The sequence below is a fragment of the Helicoverpa zea genome, chromosome 3 (genome assembly GCF_022581195.2).
Source record: "Helicoverpa zea isolate HzStark_Cry1AcR chromosome 3, ilHelZeax1.1, whole genome shotgun sequence".
Lineage (NCBI taxonomy): Eukaryota > Metazoa > Arthropoda > Insecta > Lepidoptera > Noctuidae > Helicoverpa > Helicoverpa zea.
In genome coordinates this window covers 10,691,323-10,707,605 of record NC_061454.1, presented here as the reverse complement: position 1 = coordinate 10,707,605, position 16,283 = coordinate 10,691,323, and positions in this window count along the sequence as shown.

Genomic DNA, 16,283 nt, shown 5'->3' with positions numbered 1-16,283 from the left:
ATATCGTTTCCCCTCGAATTACACACTATTAGCTCGCGTAAGTACCACAATCAGCGCCGACTAATCCCATTACGTGTATTTCGCTGGTATACACGTACAATAATTATGTATTAGTTGGTTTTAGGTACGGATCAAACGAGCGTATTTTTTGCGAGTCGGGCGTGGCGTTTTTTCAGTTGCGTAAATTACGCTGCATCAAAATTTATACACATACCAATTGGATCCAAAAGGCAACGCAAAATAGACTGCTGTCATTAAATTAGCTTCCGCGCCCGCCCGGTTGCAGTTGGGAACTACATACCTACATCACGCACCTAGATAAAAAGTAACTCAAACCTTAACTCTACATATAAATGGGCTATCTATAACTAAAAAAAATATTAAAAAGGACCAGTAGTTCTTGACATTAACTAGTACGTTCAAGCAATCAAACAAACTGTTGAGCTTTATTATATTAGTATTAGACGTGTACACTATTTACGCAACAACAAAATTTACACCCGTATGGTCTCAGCCTAACTACCTACTGATTAATTAATATACGTGGTAGGTGCCCAGCACAGCGTGGGTCACACGGTGACGTCATAAAATAAAGTAGGTATAGCTGCACTTTGGATAATTGAATTAAGTGGTGTAATTATTGTTTGTTATAATATAATGGTTATTGGGTAATTATTGGCAATACAAGCTATCAGTTTAATTAGTGACGAAGGTTAAAATGTGAATCGTTTGGCCGATAGTGAGTAGTAAGTACGTTTGACTTTTAAGTAGTTTTCGATACTTTGGTAGCAGAGCTCTTCAAGTTACCATTTTATTTGAAAGGCGTTATACAGGGGTATTATTAAAACGCGAAAAGCATACATAGTCGACCCACTTTCTCATTCCTCAAGTGTCATACCCATGTAACATTAACATTAACATAGGTAGATAAACCAGGCTATTTCAGGCAAGTCAGCCCTTCACGGAGGGGACGATGACGCAATGGATGCTCCAATAATGATTCCCGTTTGCTGACGAGCACCAATGAACCGCCACCGTTCACACGCTCCGATAGTTTTCATGCTTCGCCTAGTAACATACCTACATGTAAGAAAACTAGGTACCTACATCCATATATTAACATGAACCTAGGTGCCTGGCACGTCCAATAAAATAGTCGTGGCGGCTAGTAAACGTACCGTTACCGTGTAATATACAGTCTGAAACTACCCAAATGCGATGTTTGTTAGTACGGTTTTAAATGTAATTGTTTGTGCTACCTATATGTTATGGCGGTTTTTATGCGGTCTATGTGTTACGGCGTGTAGTAAGATGTTGGCGTCTGGTGTTTGCTCTGAGTCTATTTTGCTAGTAGCTATATTTTTATATACTTTTCACAATACCTACCTAAATATTTCTAACAATAACTCAAATAAAAACTGAGAGTTCATTAATTATGATTTCAACCATTCATCATCCTATGTTTGTTATGCGGAGATTACGCGGACTAAATAATGTTCACGCGCTTAAGGAAAACCTGCAAAATATGATAATGTTCTAAAAAGGAATGTCGGCTGACTCAGATTCTAATTCTATTCTTACACCGAAATTGGAATCCAGAAATTGCTTACTGAGCATAAATCCGGTAGTCGCGTATTCTTCCTACGCACGCACGCACCCCGAAATAACTGTTGATATAAAGGCCGCAAGCTCGAATGCGTTAAACACAAATTCATTTTAAATGCATGTCTCGAATCCCACAGCGAAGCCTTACGTTACCTTACGTCAGATACATGGTATCGCGAGTGCTTTGCTTACTGTCACCTATATTATGCTAACCTTCTGGATAATTCTGGCACCCTTGACAAGAGGGTAAACGATACTTGGAACTCGTACAACATAGCGGACAGGAAACACGTCACTTTATTTGACGATGTACATGAAAAACATTTCCCTGACGAGCACTCCAATAAAATGATATAATTCCTAGAACTGAAGCTGCAGAATGTAGGTAGGTTAATAAGTTTATTTTACTTTTTATTTGAAAATGCACTGGCATGTTGTCACAACCCTAATTTTTGCAGGGAAATTAACGAGCTTTCAACACTAGTTAATCCTTACTGAAAAACGGCATGGATAGTTAGATAAGTAAAACAGCGTGGGTCGCGGGTTCAACGCTAATCTGTTTAAATTCCGCTCCTACTCAAATAAATCCTGTTTAAATAACCGTAAAACTGTCCGTGTGTGGATCCTTTTAATCCGTTTGATGTGGATCGCACCACGATCGAATTTCATTTATTCCGCTACCTAAGTTATTGTTTGGTTTTATTACGGGCACAATTACACCGAATAGCCATCTGATTGAAATAATAAAACCTTTATTACTGTTGGTTTAGGACACACTTTTACTTTTTCTGCGCCCGTGGGCGTAAGGGACAAAACGTGTTCAGTGTAAGAATGGCAAAATGCTTAGGAACATTAGATAAGCACTTTTGCGGGCTATAATATTACGTGATTTGTCAATTTAGTTTCCCAATTGGCATGAATGAACCTTCGAGCTTCATGACATTTTAAATGATGCTAAACTGATCAGATTTACACAAGATAATAATAGTAGACCTTTTTACGTGTCAACGGAGTTAAGGAGATGTTGTTGTTATTTTGGGAAATGTCTTCATGCGTACACTAACTTCAGGCTACCCCAGGCATACGCTATACAAACTAAAACAATTTTTGTGTAAGTAGAATTGTGTAGCCAAAATAGATATACTGTGAGGAGGAACTTTGAAAATTCGATTAAATGTAACAACAACAATCGTTTACGGTTAAATGAGGTGTGAGAAACAAATCGATGGCAACGCACTTGGCCTACGCACACGCTATAACTTGAAACAGTTGGCCGACTGTTGACCCGGTCATTGGAAATTTTCAAAAAGAAAATATATAATTAAATCAAACTTTTTAGTCGGTTTGATACGGACTAAAGCACGATCGTTGTTACGTGTGTACTTCCAGTCATCTTTATACTGATTTATGAGTACAAACAAACTATAGGCCGACTAAAAGGTTGTTGTGTGCTCGTAGGTATTCTAAAGTCTGATAAATATTAAAGTAACTTACCTCTTATCAGATGTTTTGAATGGAGATACAAAAGTTTTAATACTTCTTGCTAATGATGAAAGGCAGCTTATTTCGTTTGTTACTTAACGCAGCCTTTGTTCAATTGTAGTGGAAACTTCAAACAGGGCCGCGATTCTCCTAATTTTACTTAAGCGTCATACGATTCACGTTCGACTCGATTCGACTGAGATCCGATCCCGACTCGATTACGATTGAAGTGTATGTGGCATTCCGCTATTTTTTCTTTGAAATAAATGTTTTTATCCTTTTCTGTCATTCAATAATGAATCATTTTGTCTGCAAATGATTTACGATTGCAAAATGATTGCACAGCAAACTACCGTATGGACCAAAATCACCAAAATAGCAGACCAATCGCACACCAATCAAATGTCAATCGAATGCGATTGGTCTTTTATTAGTAGCAGAATGCCCGATATGGTTAAAACTGCTATTGCGATTCGATTTCTACTCGATTTTGACATTATTAACTTAGGAGAATCGGGCCCCTGTACTTGGTCGGAGTTTCGAAGTCAAAGGGTCATTGTAACTTTTATAATAGGTACATTTGAAATTGTTTCTTCAGTTTAAGAGGTAGAGAGTACTTTAGTCGTCATTAGCTTTGTTGTTCTATTGGATGCTAATTAGTTATCTCAAAGATTGTATGCCAGTTTATATACTTACGTAAATTTATCTACTCTCTAAGAACTCTTAACTATTAAGTATAATTAAATTACTTAATTACATTACAAGGAGACAAATTAATAATCAAGACAGATCAATAAGTATGAAAAGTTACAAAATGTTTTCGGTAACTCGACGCGGAAGAAACAGATTAGATATTCTACTACCTACCGATACGAAATTCAAAGATCTATTCACTAAATAAATGGCTTGCTTACCTCACTGGCTTCAATTAATATTACCGAACTTCTATTATTGAATTGGTATCCTTTGAATAATTTGCTTTCGTACTAAAGGTTCTACTATAAATAATGGACAATTTAGTCGTCTCCATGAAATTAATAGTCCCATTGAACTCCAATTAAACGGAAGTATTAGGTTACGGAGTGGGTCTTCAATTATGGAAGTCCGTAATAGAGGTGTAGCAAACATTCGGGACTTTCCTCTGCTTCGGAATTTAAATCTTAAAATGATACTTATTTTGAATTGTAGAAAAGGTATCCGGATACGTCCAGAATATTATATTAAATAATCTTTCAGATATTTATTTTCTTTTGTTAAATATTTTAGCAAGTTTGTTGGTTCAGTTCGAAAGGTCGCCAATTCCATAAAGCACGAATAATAAACTTAGTTCTGAACTCAAATAAAAAGATATTGCTTGAAAATATTATTTACACGTACAAAACCATTGTCATAATTTTCAAACCCTGCTGATGGCTTTCAATCAATTTATTTATACCTCAAGTTCCTTCTAAGTATTTATCGCCAGTGAATAAACGACAACAAAGAAGTTGGCAACAAATTAAAAACTTTTTGTGGAAACACCGCCCACGTATTTTGTTTGACAGAAGTTATAACAATATCTATCAAACAAAATGTATTGGAAAAATCTGCCTTGTTAGTTGCAGTCGCTTACAAAGTTTTTAACGCTGGGGGTAACTTTCCGATAAGGTTTGCGGGGCTTTAACTTTCTTCAGGTTTCAGGTTTACCCTTTGAGCGCGTGAAGTAGGAGATTCTATTCTGCTTATTGACTTAGGTACTCACATGTTTCACTGAAACTTTAGAGATAGCTTCAGCAGAAGTTCGTTCTACTGAAAATAAGACAAGAAAGTATTTGGTAAGTCTCAGTGGTAGTTTTTGGCGAATCCTGATTTTTTAACCGACTTCCCAAAAAGGAGGAGGTTATCAATTCGGCCGGTATTTTTTTTTTTTTTTTTTTTCTATGTATGTACATCGATTACTCCGAGGTTTATAGACCGATTTACGTGATTCTTTTTTTGTTCGACTCGGAATAGCTGCCAGTTGGTCCCATAGTCATCAGGTCAGGATCTGATGATGGAAACCCTGAGAAATCGAGGGCAACCTTCGAAAGTTGTAGGCATACATAGGGTAAAAACTTGACACTTAGGTGTACGCCTAAAAGCACTATTCAACAGTGAAGATTTGGAGCTGATCTGATGATGGAAACCAGAGAGGGTCGAGGGAACTCGACAACTGAATATGTAAACTACCTCGTGTTTGGGCTTAAATTATTTGTATTGACAAGACCTTTGCAACAGTGAAGGTTTGGAGCTGACCTGATGATGGAGACCAGAGAAAGTCGAGGGAACTCGACAACTGAATATGTAAAATACCTCGTATTTGGACTTATATTCTTTGTATTGATGAGAACTTCCCACTTGTATGGATAGTGACAACTATTCGTATCACTGAAAAGCTTTAAATAAAAAACTTTTTTACAAAAAAATTAAACCGACTTCCCAAGACACTAAAAAGCAAAAAAAAAAAACTATTTTTAGGTGCATCGGCCTAGAAGTCGGTGGCAAAATTAACTTAGTAACATCCATAAGACACCGACTTCTAGGCCGATGCACCTAAAAATAGTTTTTTTTTTTTGCTTTTTAGTGTCTTGTTAAGATATCTGTTGCCCTCTTATGTATCTACAACTTATTCGTTCAAATAGGTAAACATTATTAATGGTATTAGTGGTAATTCTATTTACGAACTTCATACATTATTATTGCTTTGGTATATGGAAAGTAATAATTCATATGATAAGTAATTTAATGTTTACGTGTGTGACTTGTAAATTAAGGGAAAGTTCCATTTCTGTAACAACAACACAGACTGCTGTGTATACACTTTTACAGCACCATAACTTATTTCACTCTGTTAGGCCTCTTGATATTATTGAAAAAGGTAATCTTGGATAGTCATGGTTTACGGGAAAATTCCTACACTTTTCCGATTGAGCAAGTCCTATGTTGAAATTATGTATTCACCCTATTTTGTACCAATATTTTATTCAAAAAGTCTGTTCCCACTTTAAATATTAAAACTATTTTTTATTTCAGTTTTTCACGAAACCCTCCCTACATTGAGTGGGTGTGCTAACTAGGTTAATGAGTTTATGACGTCACTCAGGCTATTCCCAAGCCCCGTATTATAGCTCCCTCGAATTACTCCGAATAGAACTGTATCACACTATATTATCCTATGACAGTGTAAATCCTATTTATTGGGAACGGATTTCAAACTGTTCAGCGAAGTGAAATATCGATTTTATGGAGCCTATTCGACTTGGTTAAATGTTTTGAAACTAAGTAGACGATAGACGATAAACTAAGCCACGAAATATTAAGAAATTTAAAAAGGCAGTAAATTATAGCATGTCTATGCCGCTTCTGAAGTTATTTAAACATAGAAGTATGATTTTGTCTGTTTTGTTTAAGAGAATGAAAGATGTAAAACAATAAATTAAATTGTATCTATCGCTTAACAAAGCCATGGAAACTCTTAAGAGCAATAAATACAAGAACCCTAAAAATAACTTAGGTATTCAATTTCAGGTCCATTGTGTACCTATATTTATTATTTAGATCTTTCATTTATGCGTTGTTGTCGAGATTTTCTGACCATCCCGCATTCAGTTCGCGATCGTATTTGATAAAGATGTATTCATAATAAAAGTTTGCGGCTCCTGAAAAGCCTGAATAAAGCTACAACAAGTCCCGACAAGTCCCATAATACGTTGAATTTTGTATTGAAAGTTTTTCATAAAGTTGTGTTTATTTCAATATTACAAAAACCTTTTATGTACTTAGTCTTATTATTTGAATAGATGCATAGCCAAACTAGCTATACGTATCTACTTGTTGGGGAGCGAATATGCAAAGTTTAACGAGGACTTGTATGACGAGGAGAATATTGTAGATGCAACTGGTCTGATGCTGTCCTTGTATGGACATTTGAGAGAAAAATCCCTAATGGTTTCAGTTGATCAGTCAACTTTTAGTGTTCTGTTTAATTCATTTAACTAAGTACATCGGTACGAAGAGTTACGAAGAGACGGTTAGAGGTCAACGATACTCCCTCCCTATTAATAAATTCCGATTGCTATGGTGCATCTGTCTCAGTTTGTGCATATTGGTGTATTTTGCAATAGATTGCTGACTTTGAGAGACACGAGACGAAACCCGAATGCCGTGCAATGCAATATCCAAACGGCATCACACAACAGCCGGCATCGACACCTCATTCTCTTCACCTACGCTTAATAGAGGTAGACGACACATAATAACACTCCTGAGTCAGCGACTTTAGCCCTGATGTGCGAAAGTGTTCGTCATCGGAAAAATTGCGGGCGAGTATTGCTGAGTCGAGTTGCGCCGTGATGAGTTGAACACGTCTCGCTAACTCAGCGGTTACTAGTGGTACACTGTTCATTTGTCGAGAAAAGCTAGAAACTTAACGTTCAACGGCTTTGTAGAATCGCTTCACACGTTCCAGTTTACGTCGCGGACGGTAGTTTTATTTGAAGATCTTTTTGTTCGATATGTTGCAGTTATAGGTTTATATGGACTTATATCTGGTATTAAGTTAGCTGTGAATCATATACATGCGGGTATATGATTCACAGCGGGTTGTTCGAAAGAGATACCGCGGCCCTGGTACATAAAAGGCCTACGGAACACGGCAGTTTTTAGTCAGTAAGAGTCTGACACTCCCTCACCGCTGCTAACCCACAGCGGGAGGGGTCATTTGATGATTTTTGACGTCGTTAAAAAAAAAATCATATACATATATGTACCTACTGCCTATTATGTATGTAGGTACCTATTGTTTTCCCGCAGTTGTATCAGTGTACGTATATCTGACGCTACTTGATATTCGCGATTTCTTCCCAAATGTAACAAAGGGATCTCACAAGACGTCCCACTTTTTTCAAACGTCAATATTTATTTATTTCTACATTCAATACGCAACTCAAGAGAAATAAAGGGTTGACGTCAAACAAATAAGATGAGATCTAGAAGTATCGCGCAGATATTTGAGAAAACGAGATTGTACCGTAGCGACGAAAATTGTCCCAAAAATTGGGGATAGCAGAATCTCGAGGCAATTATCTGTGTCTACAGCGGTAATTACTCGCGACCCGGAGGTTACAGCCAGATAACCGACGAGGAATAATACCCTATTTTATATTTATACAGCTTATACGTAAGCCGAGGGCGTATTACCACAGATTATATAATAGTTACTACGTAACAGATAAATCACTCCATACAAAAAAGTCCATACCTACTGTTATAAGCACCTACAAGTTCCCCAACTACCTACAAATTCCTAGCTGCGTTATAAAATGAACCTTAAAAGTTCGAGCGCTTGATTGTTATTCCAATGCGATAGAGCACAGTTCAGTAACCGCAACCGTGCCGTGGCCGCGCTTAGGGTTACTTCTTACAATTTATTAATATTTAAGTAGGAAAACAAAGTTACGCTTATTTTAAGATAGCCTTTTTTAAAACTGAGTTTTTAAATAAAAAGTAATATCAAGAATATTTTTCTTTAGTTAACTATTGTATTGCCTACTAAAATGGAGTATGGGTACATATTACTAAATATTACCTAATACGTAAGCATAGGTAAGTACTTAAGTAAAGCTTTCGTCAAGATCAAAGGCGGTTTCCAACTATTTTTCGAGCACAAGTGCCATACCCCATATGGTACAACTCCGTCGAGTGTTGATACCATCTTACCTAAAATTGGTTTCTGCGTAGCGACACGCGTAATGTGCCGAGTCGTCATTAAGTTGGACCAGAACTATACCTACTATACTATACCTACACTTGAGATGTGTTTTGAGCTACAAAACTCACAATACAATTCATATAACTAAGTAGGTATCTAAAGTAAAATAATTACCTAATGTTCTCTGTTGTTAAAATCATAAAGTAGATAAGTATTTATTTATGTAAAAAAAGTAGAATTACTAGATAAGTTCATAAATCTAAAATGTTTCTAAATCTTACAATAGTCGCATATAAACCAACACAACTCAAAATAATCCATTAGTTTGTTAGGTAGCTTAAAAACCTAATAAAAACCAACAGCATAACATGCCACGAAATAAAAATAATAATATTGGAGCGCGCGCGGCGCGTGTGACTGTTGAAAGCCCTGAGCCGCGTGGGGTTACCGGTAACCCAGCGAGCGGTAGGCATTTATCGCGCGCAAGTACGTCGAGTGACAGAGGCCTGGTATTACGTAACTTGTAGTCATTGTTTATCAGGCGAAGGTTACAAAAACACCCACCAGGTACCCAGACTAATTAAGTACTTACTGTTTTTTCTTGACATTTTATCTGGAACTTATTTCTCTTCTTAAGAGCTACCTAAATAAAATAAAGATCGAATTATACGATAGGCATCAATTTCGTTTTCAGATTAGCAGTTTGTTCATTTCCAGTGGTCTAGAGTCTAGACACAACTGGAGGCGTATCTATATTACCTCAAACCTATTACCGACAGTTAGTCGAGTAAAAAAAGGGGCTTTAGAGTAAGTAAGTACCGTAAATAACGCGTTAAAAGAAAATGGGAACAAAACGTAAGGCGACAGCGAGCATCCGTCCTTGTCCGCCATGATCCGACGGATTGATGCGTCACATCCCTGACTAAAGCTCAGCTTACATGGCTAACGTGTCAATAAAATTAAATAGTGGTCATGGAGAGCACGAAAGTAGATGGATATAGACGAAGGACGATTGAACGATTCCAAAAAGCAGTGGATGGATTATGTGAAAGACGATATGGCTAGAAACTTGTGATTAGAAGATTCGAGACACGAGAAGTGTGGAAGAAGAAAATGTGCTTGGCCGATACCAAATTACATTGACAGTTATGTAGCATGTATGTTTGTTATACATGATTTGGTCTTGGCCACAGTCTAAATATCTGTTCACCTGTGCTGTGGAAGGTATTAAGTAGTTCTAATTAAGTAGTCCTATTTGAAGATGCAGATAATAGAGACCATCTCCAAATCCATTTAGGTAACCGTCTAGTCCAGGTGTAAGCACTTGATACAAAATAGATCCAAGTTACTAAAGTGTCGTTATGTACGACGGGCTTAAGTATTATGTCCACATATATGGGATTTTATTGTACTGGAGAATTGCTGTTAGATCTCATATCTAACGCCATTAAATATTTAGCCGATTCTATTGGTAACTGCCGATTGATCCCGTTTTTATAAGCACGTCATATGTTTTATCGTCTGGTAGCCTATTTCACCTAGACTTATGTACGTGAAAATGATTTGTACTTTATATAACTTTATTCATTTATATTGTGTTTGTATAAAAACACGATTAAAATGCAATTTTCAGTTCATTTTTACCAAATAAATTAAATTGCCATTTGTAGAAATGTAAATGAATACAACAATTTCCTAATAGCACGCAATAATTGAAACGACACGATGTCGACACGGTACAAGCTCATAATTTTATTTCAGAGTTTATTATTCCTTAATTAAAATCATTAAGATTTTGCCGACATTCATTAAGTTAATTAAACGAAATTCTTAATTATTGTCAGACCTTAGCATTTTGCGGAGACAAAAGCGATCCGAATTCTTTAGATTCATAAATTGAAAGCTTTAATAGTAAAGAATACTTGCCTATATTTATGTAATCTTAATGGATAAAAGGCAATCTTCTACAAATGTAATTTATACAGACATTATAAGACCACTTAGGTATCTCTTTTGATATTCATTCCATTAAGCGCACTAAAATATCGACTATATGATTAAGATATGAAAATTTTCTTCATAAATTATCTAAGTATTTTCTGATTGCATTAACTACTGGCATACTTTATAAGTATTATGGACCAAATAGGCATTACTTTTAGTTAAATATACTTGAATATTCTCTTTCAGTCTGCGAAGGCTTTTAAAGAAAATATTGTTATATATTCTCAGACTATAAATTCTAATGCTGCGGGTGCTTAGAGGTTTCGTTGCCTGCGCTTAAATGTCTGAATGTGCAGACTTGAAACATTTCATAGGTCATATGTAAGAACTTTGTATGTGGATGTTACATGCTGACTTAGATACGAAGAAGGAACTAAAATAGACTCTAATAGTCTGTAACTCTGTACCGTTTATCCGTCATAGAGCGCTTTCACACTAGCGGCTTTTCTGCTCAGATATTTTTCGGGTTCACATTCTGAGCGACGAAAAACCTATCAAGTGGGTTCACGTGTCGCTGTAGAATAACTGGTTAAAATGATGCGGGACATCGCTCCAGTATCGCTCGGAAAAATCGATCGGCAAAGTCGCTAGTGGGAAAGCGCTGTTTAGAAGGCGCTGTAGGCAAGAGCGTTGGAACCATGCTAAGCAGCCTAGCAGTGGATGATTGACCAATGATGGCGATGAGTATGATTTGCTCAGACGAAGACCAGGATCGAAATATTGGCAACACATAAAATAAACTACGTCTAGCAAAGTTAGAGTTGTTCATCGATAATTCACTCGCCTAGAGTCCCTTATCTTGACAGCTAGTTACGTCGTAGAAATTTCCCGAGGGAAATATAAATTTTACAAATATTGAACATCGATATTATTAACTGTTGTTTTGTCATTGATGTTGATATTTCTACGTGTTCTATTTTTGAATTAGTTTAATGGCGTTTTAGAGTGTTTGCATTTATTCCATTCAAAGCAATCTACAAGTTTTTGACATACTTATTTCAACAATATTTTCAGTTAGAAGACTTTACACACAAAATAATTTCAAGCCGGTAAATCTAGCTAGCAAGCTAGCAGTATTTATACTATGGATCAAGTTTCTCTGTAAAGAAAAAATATGTACTAAAAATTCAAGCCCGATCTGGTGATCACCCATCCATTTACACAAAGTGGAATTTCGTATTGCTATTCCTAGATCGTAAAGCGGTCATTGACCTTCCATTCTTTACTCGAAGTTAACTATCTGACCCTATTATCATATTTCTAGGCTAGTTTGGTGCGCCATAAAATGTGACTAACGCTATTAGCTAATTAGACTTTTTTATCTACAAATCGTGTCTTCATTCTTTTGAACGACTGACAAAATTACGGCGTATAAAAATAAATCAAAATTCAAAGAAGGTGGAGATATTATTTTCAGATAACGTCAATCATAATGTCAAATTAATTTCTTGATATTTTCTTATATCGCAATTAAGCCATGTAACGGCTTTATCTGATCTAAATATCAAAGAAAACGAACTAATTGAAATGGATTTGGCAGAACGTTTAAAATTTCACATGTAGCGTCTAGCTCGTATGTGAGCAGAATTATACGGCTCTGAAAGTAGCGAAATAATACTGTAACATTTACCGAGGGAGATACGTCAGACTTTTAACGAAAATACACTGAATAAAAGTCGTATTCTTGTGATATAATTTATTCGATTATCTTCGTTGTCTGGAGTTGATAGTTAGTGTACACAATGTGTAGGCACGTACATACGTATCTTTCATTTTAGTTTAGTGAATTCCCGAAGAGTAAATTACGGAATCGCCCAAAGTTAACAGAGCGATATAATCTGCTTCAAATGAATATTAAGTAACAGGACATTCTTTTTTAAAGGTAATTTTGAAAAAAGTAGGATGTTGACATATTATGATCACAAATTCCCTAGCGCGTCGCGGGAACAATGTCAGTTCCCGCGACACGTGTTGTGGAAAAGTCCAGAAACTTTTGTCGCATACAAATAGAATGTGCGTTGTCGTGCGACAACTATCCCCCTATGAATACAAGGCTCGTGTTATAACGCGCCCTTTTTACCTGATTAACTACTAACTAGGGGTTTTTTTTTTATAAAATGACGTAATTACTGAGAGTGAGTAGTCACGAAGGAATAATTATCGCCATACGTCCAAACGTTGGATTTAAAAGGGCCTTTGACTTTGGTATTTTAGGTGAAAAAAATGCAATACCTACTTATCGGGCAATTTTAGCCAAACTCTGTTTCAATAATGAATGGTTTCTTTCTATCGAAGATCTATCGAAACTCTGTGTCTGTGATTAAACCTGCAGCTCACTCCATAAAAAGAAGAAGACCAAAGATAAGTTTATTTTCGCACACAATTGGCATGCAGAATGAAGACGTGAACAAAATATTCCTCATTTAAAAGTTGTAAGTACATTACGTACAGGTGCTAACCACCCATAGACCATATTCTCGCTGGTTTCGCAGCCGTATCCAAAGTGTCCTCGGCTCCAGTCGCGACCCACTTCCGAAGCGCCCGACAGCGAGTCCGTTTTTCTCCAACCGGAAATGAGATTTCCCGACAGATATAATGGCTTTCCACGGATTACGTCATGCGAGCTTTGAGTTTAGAAAATTCACTTGAATAATTCACTCGCTAAGCCACCTTGAGCATCTTCAATAGCCACTTAATTCTTTACTTGTATATTAATTTTAAAAAGTTGTTCATCAATGTATAATTTTGAGGAAATGGTTATTATTAAAATAAAAATATGTTATTATTAAAATGTACGCAGGTTGTAAATGAGTGTTACCTATCCAAATTAACACAGGTAGCACTAATTATGCTATAAAATTATCATTTCCACAATACTATTGCTCCAACAGCTCAGATAATCGAGATTAAATTGAGCCAACCGATCGGAAATATTGACAAAATAATTTGTTTGAAATAATAATTGGATCATTACCGTTTATTGGGGTTTAACCACAGACGTTGGATAACACTCTTATGTTATGGTTATGAGAATGACTTTTAAAATGAGGCCTTTAAATAAACATGGTATTTAATATTTTTGTTACCTACGTATTTATAAGCAATCCGGGCGTAAACTGTGTATTAAGATAGGATACCTATTTTTACCTGAAGTAATAATTTACTTACATATCTCCTTTAATAAATTGTTTATAAATTTGTGTAGGTATAAGTCGCGAAAGTTTAAAAACCTTTTTTGTTATGGTATCATTAAGAGACGTAAAGTGTGAGTGGTATGAGAAATAAAGTGAGTTGTGACAAGCTGGCTCCATTAGTCGCCGGTGACTCCGCGACAAATGGCTTGAATAATGACCATTCCCGTTTTAAACGCTTGACTAAGTGCTATTTGCGGTTTTCATGCTGAAATATGGTCAAACTTTTGATACCTACTTAATTATCTCCTAATTATCCTTATTATATAGTACCTTCATTATTAGAATATTAAAGCTGGGATCACAAACCATTGTGGGAAGTATTTTCATAATTTAATCGTCAAACTCAAACTTTGATTGAAACTTTTGTTTTATCTTTAAGTATAGATGAAATTGGTACACAACAAAGCTAAGAATAACTTCGGTTTGAATTATAACAAGAATCTATTCACCCATCAAGGTTAAGCCTCAGGGAAGTTGGGAGTTGCACGAATTTTCGATGCTTCTTGTTTTATCCATCAAACTTGGAACATTTGGTGTTCTCCGACACAAGACGAAAACTTCATTATTAAGGCAAGGCATTAATAATTAATTGCAAAGTTGAGCAATAATTCCATGTTGTTGTTACAGTAGGCATCGTTTGAACTTCAAAGGGTGCGTTGCGGTATCTTTGATCAAAGCAAGTCCAACATTCTAATAATGAGAACACGAAGATTTCCTCACGCATAGGTTAACGATACATAATTTTGAAGTGATCTCATGTCATCTAAAATATTTTAGGGAAGTTATTCAAGAAGACTTGATAGTTTTTACGAACGCTGAGAAGAGAAGAAAAAAGAAAGTGAGTTAAACTATTCGACCTATAAGACCTTATAAATAGACCGTATCAGATGTATGACAGGTGAGGCCACAATAATCGAATTACCTACGCTTTGCACTTTGCACAGTTCTGGAACTGAAACCTAGCGTTCTCAAAACTAACGAAAACCTCTGTGGATATACCTACTGCATAATGTGTATATTCCGAATAATACTGTTTTCTAGCTTTATTAACCATTTAAAAGTCAGCTTTGACAACACAAAATATTTGTTGAAAACTTTTTCACGCTGCAAAATGTAGCTGTATTTTGGTGCCAGCTTAGTCACTAGTTTAAAATTGGAAATTCAATATAGCGAATGTACGAAAACAAGTCGGATGTAAAATGTTGACTCCAAAAATTACTGTTCGCTTCATCGTTTTTGAATTTTAAATTCTGTTGCTTTACGAATGAACTTTTAAATAAAATTCAGAATGTCCTTTAAATTATTATTTTATACATAGCTTCACTATTTATGTATTCAGGTTGTTGGCCATAAAATAAAGGAAACTTTAGAGATTTTTTAACAAAAAGTTAGATTGATTAGTCCAGAGCGGTAGCCGATCCGGAGAGGCTCTGTGGGTAATGACCATAAGAACTTAAATGTCATAAAAAAATATAGCAACTTTGACATTTTGACTTCATTACAAACTTTTTTACTTTACTATAACCTTGCACCAACTTTTACCAAAATGGTTATCTATATTACAGTTTCTTCAGAAGTCCTTCTGTGCTTCTAAGATGCAAGTTCTCAACTATAGTTAAGTGGCTGCCAAAGTTTGGAGCATCTTATATCACAAAATATATTTCACATAGGGTAAAGGCGGGATAGATGCCCCACTTTTTGAAATATGCTTATAATTTAATAAATATTGGTTCTACATTAATAACACCTATGAATGTAACTAGTTTAATCCTTTATGTTTATTTGTGATTTGTCTTTTTGGACCTATATACTATACGTTTTGCAGATTTTAGCTTTTTGTAGACCTCAATTTTTGGGGATAGATGCCTACCCCTATGGATAGTTGCCCCACCTTGAAAATACTAGCGAGGATAGATGCCTACGGTGCGGGATAGATGCCTTTCATACTGTTTAAGTATATTAAATTAATAATATTTATATATTTTTTGACTTTAATTTATTTGAAATGAAAAGTATTTTGCAGTTTTTAAAATCTTTTTATATTCATTATCAGATTAATTAAAATTAACACAATAATATTCTAAAAGTATTTTTTCAACAAAAATAATGTATTTTATATTTGAAACACTTATTATAAAATATTAATTATTTAGTTTCAACATGCAAAATCATAAAAATCATTCTTTCTTAAAACCTAAAATAACACAATATACTTAGCATCATAATATTTAACCGGACAGTGCTTTAAGTTTTCTACATCTCGAGCAAAA